The sequence below is a fragment of the Microtus oregoni genome, unplaced genomic scaffold (assembly GCF_018167655.1).
Source record: "Microtus oregoni isolate MIOR12 unplaced genomic scaffold, Mior012 000033F_ref0000390, whole genome shotgun sequence".
NCBI classification, from domain to species: Eukaryota; Metazoa; Chordata; class Mammalia; order Rodentia; family Cricetidae; genus Microtus; species Microtus oregoni.
The window spans coordinates 25,123,935-25,131,771 of NW_024543092.1; the positions used below are offsets into that span (position 1 = coordinate 25,123,935).

Genomic DNA, 7,837 nt, shown 5'->3' on the forward strand with positions numbered 1-7,837 from the left:
GATATTGATTAAGGTATTGTGATTGTGTAGTTCATTTAAAAATGTAATGTATAATAGGAAATATAGGTTGCTAATGGATAATCATCGATAATAGTAAAGCTTGTAGTCATGTTAGTTAGATTTTCTAGATATATAGAGATATGTTTCAGTTAGATAGGCATTCTTCATATCTTTCAAAGACTGCAGAATATGGCATTTAATGTTTTAATAACTTGGGGTTTTTCATGACAATGAGGCATGTCTGCTCCTGGCAGCACCGATCTACTTTGAGAGGAAGATGGGCATCGAAGAGGATCCTTATGGAGTTGGATAGTCATTTGGGCAAGAAACTGCTCTTGCCTGGACTGTTGCATAAACTGGACACCAAGAACCCACAGAGAGAGGACTGCTGAACTTGCCTAAAGGTGAGATGGTCTTTCGGGGTTCCTGCTTCATAAAAGAATTCACGAGACATTCTGCAGGACACAGCAGAAAGTGACTGACTGTCTTTGAATTTTCCTGCTTCATGGAAATGTGTCTGGATACTATGGGCCTGAAGGCTGAAGATGGATGCCCCAACAGTACAGAGGAACTTTGGGTGACTGTCCAGGCAGCGAGATATCTCTGTCATTTCTAGAGCTTTGGATTTCTTGTTTGCTTAGGTAATATTATATCCTTCTGGAGTCTTTGATGGAGTTGAAGAATGGTTAGCTATAGTTATAGTTTTCCTTAGTTATGATAAAAGATAAAATAGATGTAATTATTGTAACTGTAATTCTTACTCGATAACTGTTTTGTTATATGTAATCTTACTATGTTAAAGTTAAAGCCTTTCCTTGTTGTTTAAACAGAAAAAGGGGAAATGATGGAGGAAGGTCATTGGCTAATAAAGAAAATGCCTTGACCCATTTTATTGGTTAGAACATAGGTGGGTGGAGTAAACAGAACAGAATGCTGGGAGGAAGAGGAAGTGATCTCAGAGACACCATGCTCCCCTCTCCCGGGCAGACCCAATAGCTCTGCTCTCTGAAGCAGACGCAGTGGAGCAAGCCGCCAGGTCAGACATGCTAAATCTTTCCCGGTAAGACCGGTGCTACACAGTTTATTAGAGATGGGTTGATCGGGATATCAGAATTAGCCAGTAAGGGCTAGAGCTAATGGGCCAAGCAGCGTTTAAAAGAATACAGTGTCCGTGTATTATTTCAGGGCATAAGCTAGCAGGCGGCCGGGGTGCTGGGGACGCAGCCCCGCCACCGCTCCTTATTACAACACTCTATTGGCTAAGTGAAGTGGTTTGAAATAAAATGACCCCCGAAGGGACTGGTACTACTGGAGATAGAGCCTTGTCGGAGTGGTGTGTGTCATTGTGGAGGCTAACTTTAAGGTCTAATATATGCTTGAGCCACAACCATTGAGACAGTTCACTTCCTGCTGCCTGCCTGTCAAGATGTAGAACCCTCAGCTACCTCTCCAGCACCCTGTTTGTCTGCTATGTTCCACCACCATGACAATGGACTGAGCCTCTGAACTGTGAACTACCTAATCAAATGTTCTCCTTTATAAGTGTTTCCGTGGTCATGGTATCTCTTCACCAGAATAGAAACCCTAACTAAGACACTAAGGTTCACCCACAAATAGAGTTTCCCTTGTAAAAGGTAATTTTATTTTAATTATGCAGCGGGGAGTGTATGCATGTAAGTGGAGATGCCTGCACTAAATCTCTCCAGCCCTAAATACTTAAAAAGAAAGTATTAGTAGAAAATGTTCACACACGCCAGTACCCACTAGATGATAAAATTAAATGTCGATAAATAAATACTAATTAAAATTTAAAAACTTCAGCTTAACCGTTGGTGGGTACTAATATATGGGCCTCAAATACCCTGAACTGGAGTAGCGTGAAGCCATGAGCCACCTAACATGGGTGCTAGGAACCAAACTCTGGTCCTCTTCAAAACTAGCACACGCTCTTAGCTGCTCTGAAGCCACTGCAAATGGAGTTTCTCTACCTGAAACTTTAGTATCAGTCCTGAGCTCTGACTTTCCACCATAACATCACCATCGTACGAGTCAGCACAGATACAATTAGCCTTCCACACTCACAGCCCTCACTTGTTTTTAGATATGCAAGAACATATTGGGCAGTGGTGGCGCACGCCTTTAATCCCAGCACACAGGAGACAGAGGCAGGTGGGTCTCAAGGGATACCAATCTGATCTACAAAGCAAGTTCCAGGATAATCAGGGCTTCAAAGAGAAACTGTCCTGAAAAAACAAGACAAAACAGACAAAAAAGAAAATGCAAGTACAATGGCCAGCAGAGATGGCTCTGTTGTAAAGCACTGGCTTCTCTTGCAGTGGACCCAGATATGGTTCCTAGCACCCACATAATAGCCCACAACCGTCTGTAACCCAGTTCCAGGGTATCTGATGCCCTCTTCTGGCCTCCCTGGGCACCAGGTATGCATGAGGTATGCAGATGTACATGCAGACAAAACACTTATACACATTAAATAAAATAAACTGGTTAATTTTTGAAAGACAAGCAACACAGGTTAGGGATGTAGTTCCATGGGTAGTATGATTGCCTGGCTTGCATAAAGCCCTGGATTTTATGTTCAGCAACACATAAATCATATAATGTGGAGCATACCTGTCATTCCACACACTTGAAAAGTTGAAGCAAGAAGACCAGAAGTTCATGATCATCTTCAGATATATAATTCGAGGCCAGTCTGGGCTAAGTGAAGCCGTGTCTCAAAGATTAATAAATAAAATAAACATAACATGAACAAATTTGTATGCTTTGCTTAAATCAGTGTTGGAATTTTTCCAAATGCATAGACTATATAGTATCTTTTGTTTATTCCACACCACTGTTCTCCTTACTGGCATATTTGAGATGCTTAGATTGTACCATTGTTATTCCCATGGTGCTTTCCACTCTTAGATCTACCAGTCTCTGTCCCCACTACTTCCACACAGTGTCTCTGTCCTAGCTTTTGTCTTTTGACCTCTGGAACCATCTTGTCCCTCTTAGATGATTCTTTTTGTAAACTCTATAGTGCATAGGGTCTCTAAAGAGGAACTTAGCATTACAAAAAAAAAAAAAACAAGACGTTTGTATATGTGACCCTTAATTAACCCAGTCGATACATACACTAAACACCACAATAGAAATTAATTCCAGGTAAAGAAAATTAAAGTTGTATTTCTTGCACATCTGTGTTTGTGGATAATGTGCTAGCTTGTTTTTGTATGTGTGTGTCAGCTGACACAAGCTGAAGTCATCAGAGAGGAAAGAACCTCAGTCGAGGAAAAGCCTCCATGAGATCCAGCTGTAAGGCATTTTCTCCTTAGTGATCAATGGGGAAGGGCCCAGCTCATTATGGGTGGTGCCATCCCTGGGCTGGTGGTCTTGGGTTCTACAAGAAAGCAGGCTGAGCAAGCCAGGAGAGCAAGCCAGTAAGCAGCCCCCCTTCATAGCTTCTGTATCAATTCTTGCCTCCAGAATCCTGCCCTGTGTCAGTTCTTGTCCTGACTTCTTTCAGTGATGAACAGCAAGTTTGAAGTGTAAACCAAATAAATCCTTTCCTCCCCAACTTCTTCTTTGGTCATGGTGTTTCATCCCAACAATAGAACACTAACTAAGACAGGCAATAATAGAACCCCTATATTTTAGGGGCAATGAAACCAAGGGCTGAAGAGATAGCTCAGTGGGAAAAGGAACCGGCTACCAAGTCTTACAATCTGAGCTTAAAGAGCCTTTGGGAAGAGAAAGAACAACCAAGCCATCCTCTTTTTTTGCTTAATAAAAACATCCTGGGGCTGGAGAGATGGCTCAGCGATTAAGAGCATTGCCTGCTCTTCCAGAGGTCCTGAGTTCAATTCCCAGCAACCACATGGTGGCTCACAACCATCTGTAATGGGGTCTGGTGCCCTCTTCTGGCCTGCAGGCATACACACAGATAGAATATTGTATACGTAATAAATAAATAAATATTAAAAAATAAATTCTGTAGTAATAAGGGCGGCATGGCTGCGTCCCCAACACCCCAGCCGCCTGCCCGGCTAGCTCAGTCGGTAGAGCATGGGACTCTTAATCCCAGGGTCGTGGGTTCGAGCCCCACGTTGGGCGCCAACTGTAGTAATAAGGGCAGCGTGGCTGCGTTCCCAGCACCCCGGCCGCCTGCTTGGCTAGCTTATGCCCCGAAATAACAACACACAAACTGTATTCATTTAAACACCGCTTGGCCCATTTCTATCTAACCTCTTCTAGGCTAATTCTCACATATTAATTTAGCCCATTTCTAATCATCTGTGTGTAGCACCCCAAGGTGCGCTTACCGGGGAGATTCTAGCCTAGTCCATCCTGGGTCGGAGCTTCTTAGCGTGCATCTGCCCAGGAGCTGGGAGCATGGCGTCTCTCTCAGGCGTCTCTGCTGAGGCGTCTGCTCCGGAGAGCAGAGCTGTGGAGTCTCTCAGCTCACTTCCTCTTCCTCCCAGCATTTTGTTCTATTTACTCCTCCCACCTATCCTCTAACCAATAAAATGGGCCAGGGCAGTGCCTTTATTAGCCAATGACCTCCATCATTTTTCCCCTTTTTCGGTTTAAACAAAAAAAAAGGCTTTAACATAGCAAAATTACATATAACAAAACAGTTATCAAGTAAAAGTTACAATAATCTTTATCATAACTAAGGAAAACTATAACTATAACTAACTATTCTTAACTCCATCAAAGACTCCAGAAAGATATAATATTACCTAAGTAAGCAAGAAAAAAGCAACTTTTAAAACTCTAGAAATGACAGAGACATCTCGCTGCCTGGACAGTCACCCAAAGTTCCTTTGTACCATTGGGGCATCCATCTTCAGCCTTCAGGCCCATGGTATCCAGCAGACATTTCCATAAAGCAGGAAAATTCAAAGTCAGTTCAGTCACTATCTGTTGTGTCCTGCAGAATGTCATGCAGACTCTTTCATGAATCAGGAACCCCGAAAGATCATCTCACCTTAGGCAAGTTCAGTAGTCCTCTCTCTGCGGGTTCTCTGTGTCCAGTTTATGCAATAGTCCAGGCAAGAGCAGTTTCTTGCCCAAATGGCTATCAAAACTCCATAACAAGCCTCTTCGATGCCCATCTTCCTCTTGAAGTAGATTGGTGCTGCCAGGAGCAGAGTGTCTCATTGTCATGAAAAGTCCTCAGTTATTAAAACATTAAATGTCCTATTCTGTAATCTTTGAAAGACATGAAGAATGTCTATCTAAAATATATCTCTATATATCTAGAAAATCTAACTAACATGACTACAAGCTTTACTATTATCGATGATTATCCATTAACAACCTATATTTCTTAATTATACAGTACATATTTAAATGAACTAAACAATCACAATACCTTAATCAAAATCAGAAACACTTATATATATAACAAAATTGACCTTAAAACTCTATCAATAAAGCAAAATCTATACTAATGTAAATTATTCATATCTATATCATATCCCCCTTTAAATGTAAAAGAACGTATATAAACCGTATTTGGGAACATGGGCACAGTTTTTTCTCTCCATACTGCTTCCTGCTGAATGTGGGTGTCGTTTATTAGGTCTTTCATGGTATAACCTGTGTGCTAGTTTCATCTCAGTTGGCAGTTGAGCGAAGTAATTTTCTGAAGATGTGCACAGGAACTATTCAGGAGGACATGGTCCATCATACAAAATCGGAATAGAAGAAATGAACAGCGTCTCATCCTCTGTGAAAACAAAATAAGAAACTCCTTTCCAAAGCATCATATCCTTAGATCCAAATTCAAAATATCTATGTTGGTTTAGTTCAGCAGTATTTATAAATAAATATCTTTTAGCAGCTGTTGCTCCTTCCTTAGCATTCAAACGATTCAAAGAGAGCATAATAGCATACAGTATCAAGATTCTCTGTGTCTTTTCCATCTTTGTTCGTTTTATTTTAACCTCTATTTTGTTTATTTTTACTTTTAACTTTTTGCTTTTTGAGACAGGTTCTCTGTATTTTTGACCTGAAGTAACTCTGTAGACCAGGCTGTCTTTGAACTCTCAGAGATCCACCTGTCTCTGCCTCCCAGGCATTCGGGATTAAAGGTATATGCTACTACACCTTGAACTCACAGAGATCTGTTTGCCTCTGCCTTCTAGGCACTGGGATTAAAGGCGTGTGCTACCACACACAACAACTCTCTTCCTTTTTTTGTTTTTTACTTTAAGAACTTCAACTTTTAGTCTGCATATATTTTTAACACACTTTAAACCATTCAGAAATTTTCTCTGTCTTTGAATCTCTCTTTACTGTATATCTCTCTTTTTCTGACCACACGAGTCTTTAATTTACCAAGCAATATCAGTAGGATTAAAGGCGTGGCTTTGCCAGCTGGATCCAGTCCATTTCTTACCTTTCCAGCCTCATGGCGGATATACAGGCCATACAGGCCGTAGCTATGTTTACTGCAACAACTGGATGGCATTTCAAGGTCCCTGCCAGCAAGTGAGCTACAACAGACAACACTCAAGTCCTCTCTCGGTAGCCGGCCCTCCTGCCTCAAACAGTCAGAGTTTGCCCTGGCAGGATGGCCCAGAAAGCCGGCATTTTTAAATGGCGCAGCTTTTTTTCCTGCTACAGCTGAAAACCGAAAAGCATGTGTTCAGCTTTTCGTCAACACCGTTTAAGTGTTTCGTGCCAGGACCTCTTAATGAGCTGCAGGCTTTGCAGCTAAAGCTGAGTCAGGAAGCCTCTCTTAGATGAGGCGCCCGCTTGCCTCTAGCAAGCAGAGCAGACCCGAGAACACAGCCAGTCTAGTTGCCATCAAACAAATCGTAGCACTTTACTCCAAATGCTCTATTCAAAAGCTCTGTGTCCTGCAGGAGCCAGACAGAGATCACAATGGCGGCACAGCCCCAGGAAGTTGCGCTTTAAAATGACACAGCGTTTTTTTCTGCTACTGTTGCCGAATCAGGAAATCTCTCTACAGCACACCACCAACAAACAGCAAAAATCTGTGTTAAACTCTCGCTCCCTTATTTTTAAGCCTTCTCAGGTTTTTTAAGTGGGTTTAGTTGTTCACACGTCTGGGCGCCAACTGTAGTAATAAGGGCAGCGTGGCTGCGTTCCCAGCACCCCGGCCGCCTGCTTGGCTAGCTTATGCCCCGAAATAACAACACACAAACTGTATTCATTTAAACACCGCTTGGCCCATTTCTATCTAACCTCTTCTAGGCTAATTCTCACATATTAATTTAGCCCATTTCTAATCATCTGTGTGTAGCACCCCAAGGTGCGCTTACCGGGGAGATTCTAGCCTAGTCCATCCTGGGTTGGAGCTTCATGCCGGGAGTGGGGCATGGCATTACAGAATAGGAGTAAACAGAACAGAACGCTGGGAGGAAGAGGAAGTGAGCTCAGAGACCCGACAGCTCTCCTCTCGGGAGCAGACACCTGAGAGAGACGCCATGCCCTGCTCCTGGGCAGACACACGCCATGAAGCAAGCCGCCAGGTTAGACATGCTGAACCTTTCCCGGTAAGACCGGTTCTCACAGATTATTAGAGATGGGTTGATCGGGATGTGAGAATTAGCCTGTAAGTGCTAGAGCTAAAGGGCCAAGCAGTGATTAAAAGAATACAGTGTCTGTGCAATTATTTCGGGGCATAAGCTAGCCGGGCAGGCGGCTGGGGTGTTGGGGACGCAGCCATGCCGCCCTTATTACTACAAAATTCCTTTAAAAAAACATCCTGGATTAAAAGTAAGAGTCAACAGGACAGGCACCAAAGCTACTGAGCAACCTTGTCTCGAAAAACCAAAAATAAACAAACAAAAAAAAGTAA

The 7,837-nt window shown here is 42.6% G+C and overlaps 1 non-coding gene across 1 annotated transcript; it reads left to right on the forward strand.

Moving 5' to 3' along the window:
- The first annotated feature begins 4,043 nt into the window (after positions 1-4,043).
- Trnak-cuu lies at positions 4,044-4,116 on the forward strand. The gene has a single exon. It is a non-coding gene; the product is annotated as a tRNA-Lys (tRNA).
- Positions 4,117-7,837: the final 3,721 nt, after the last annotated feature.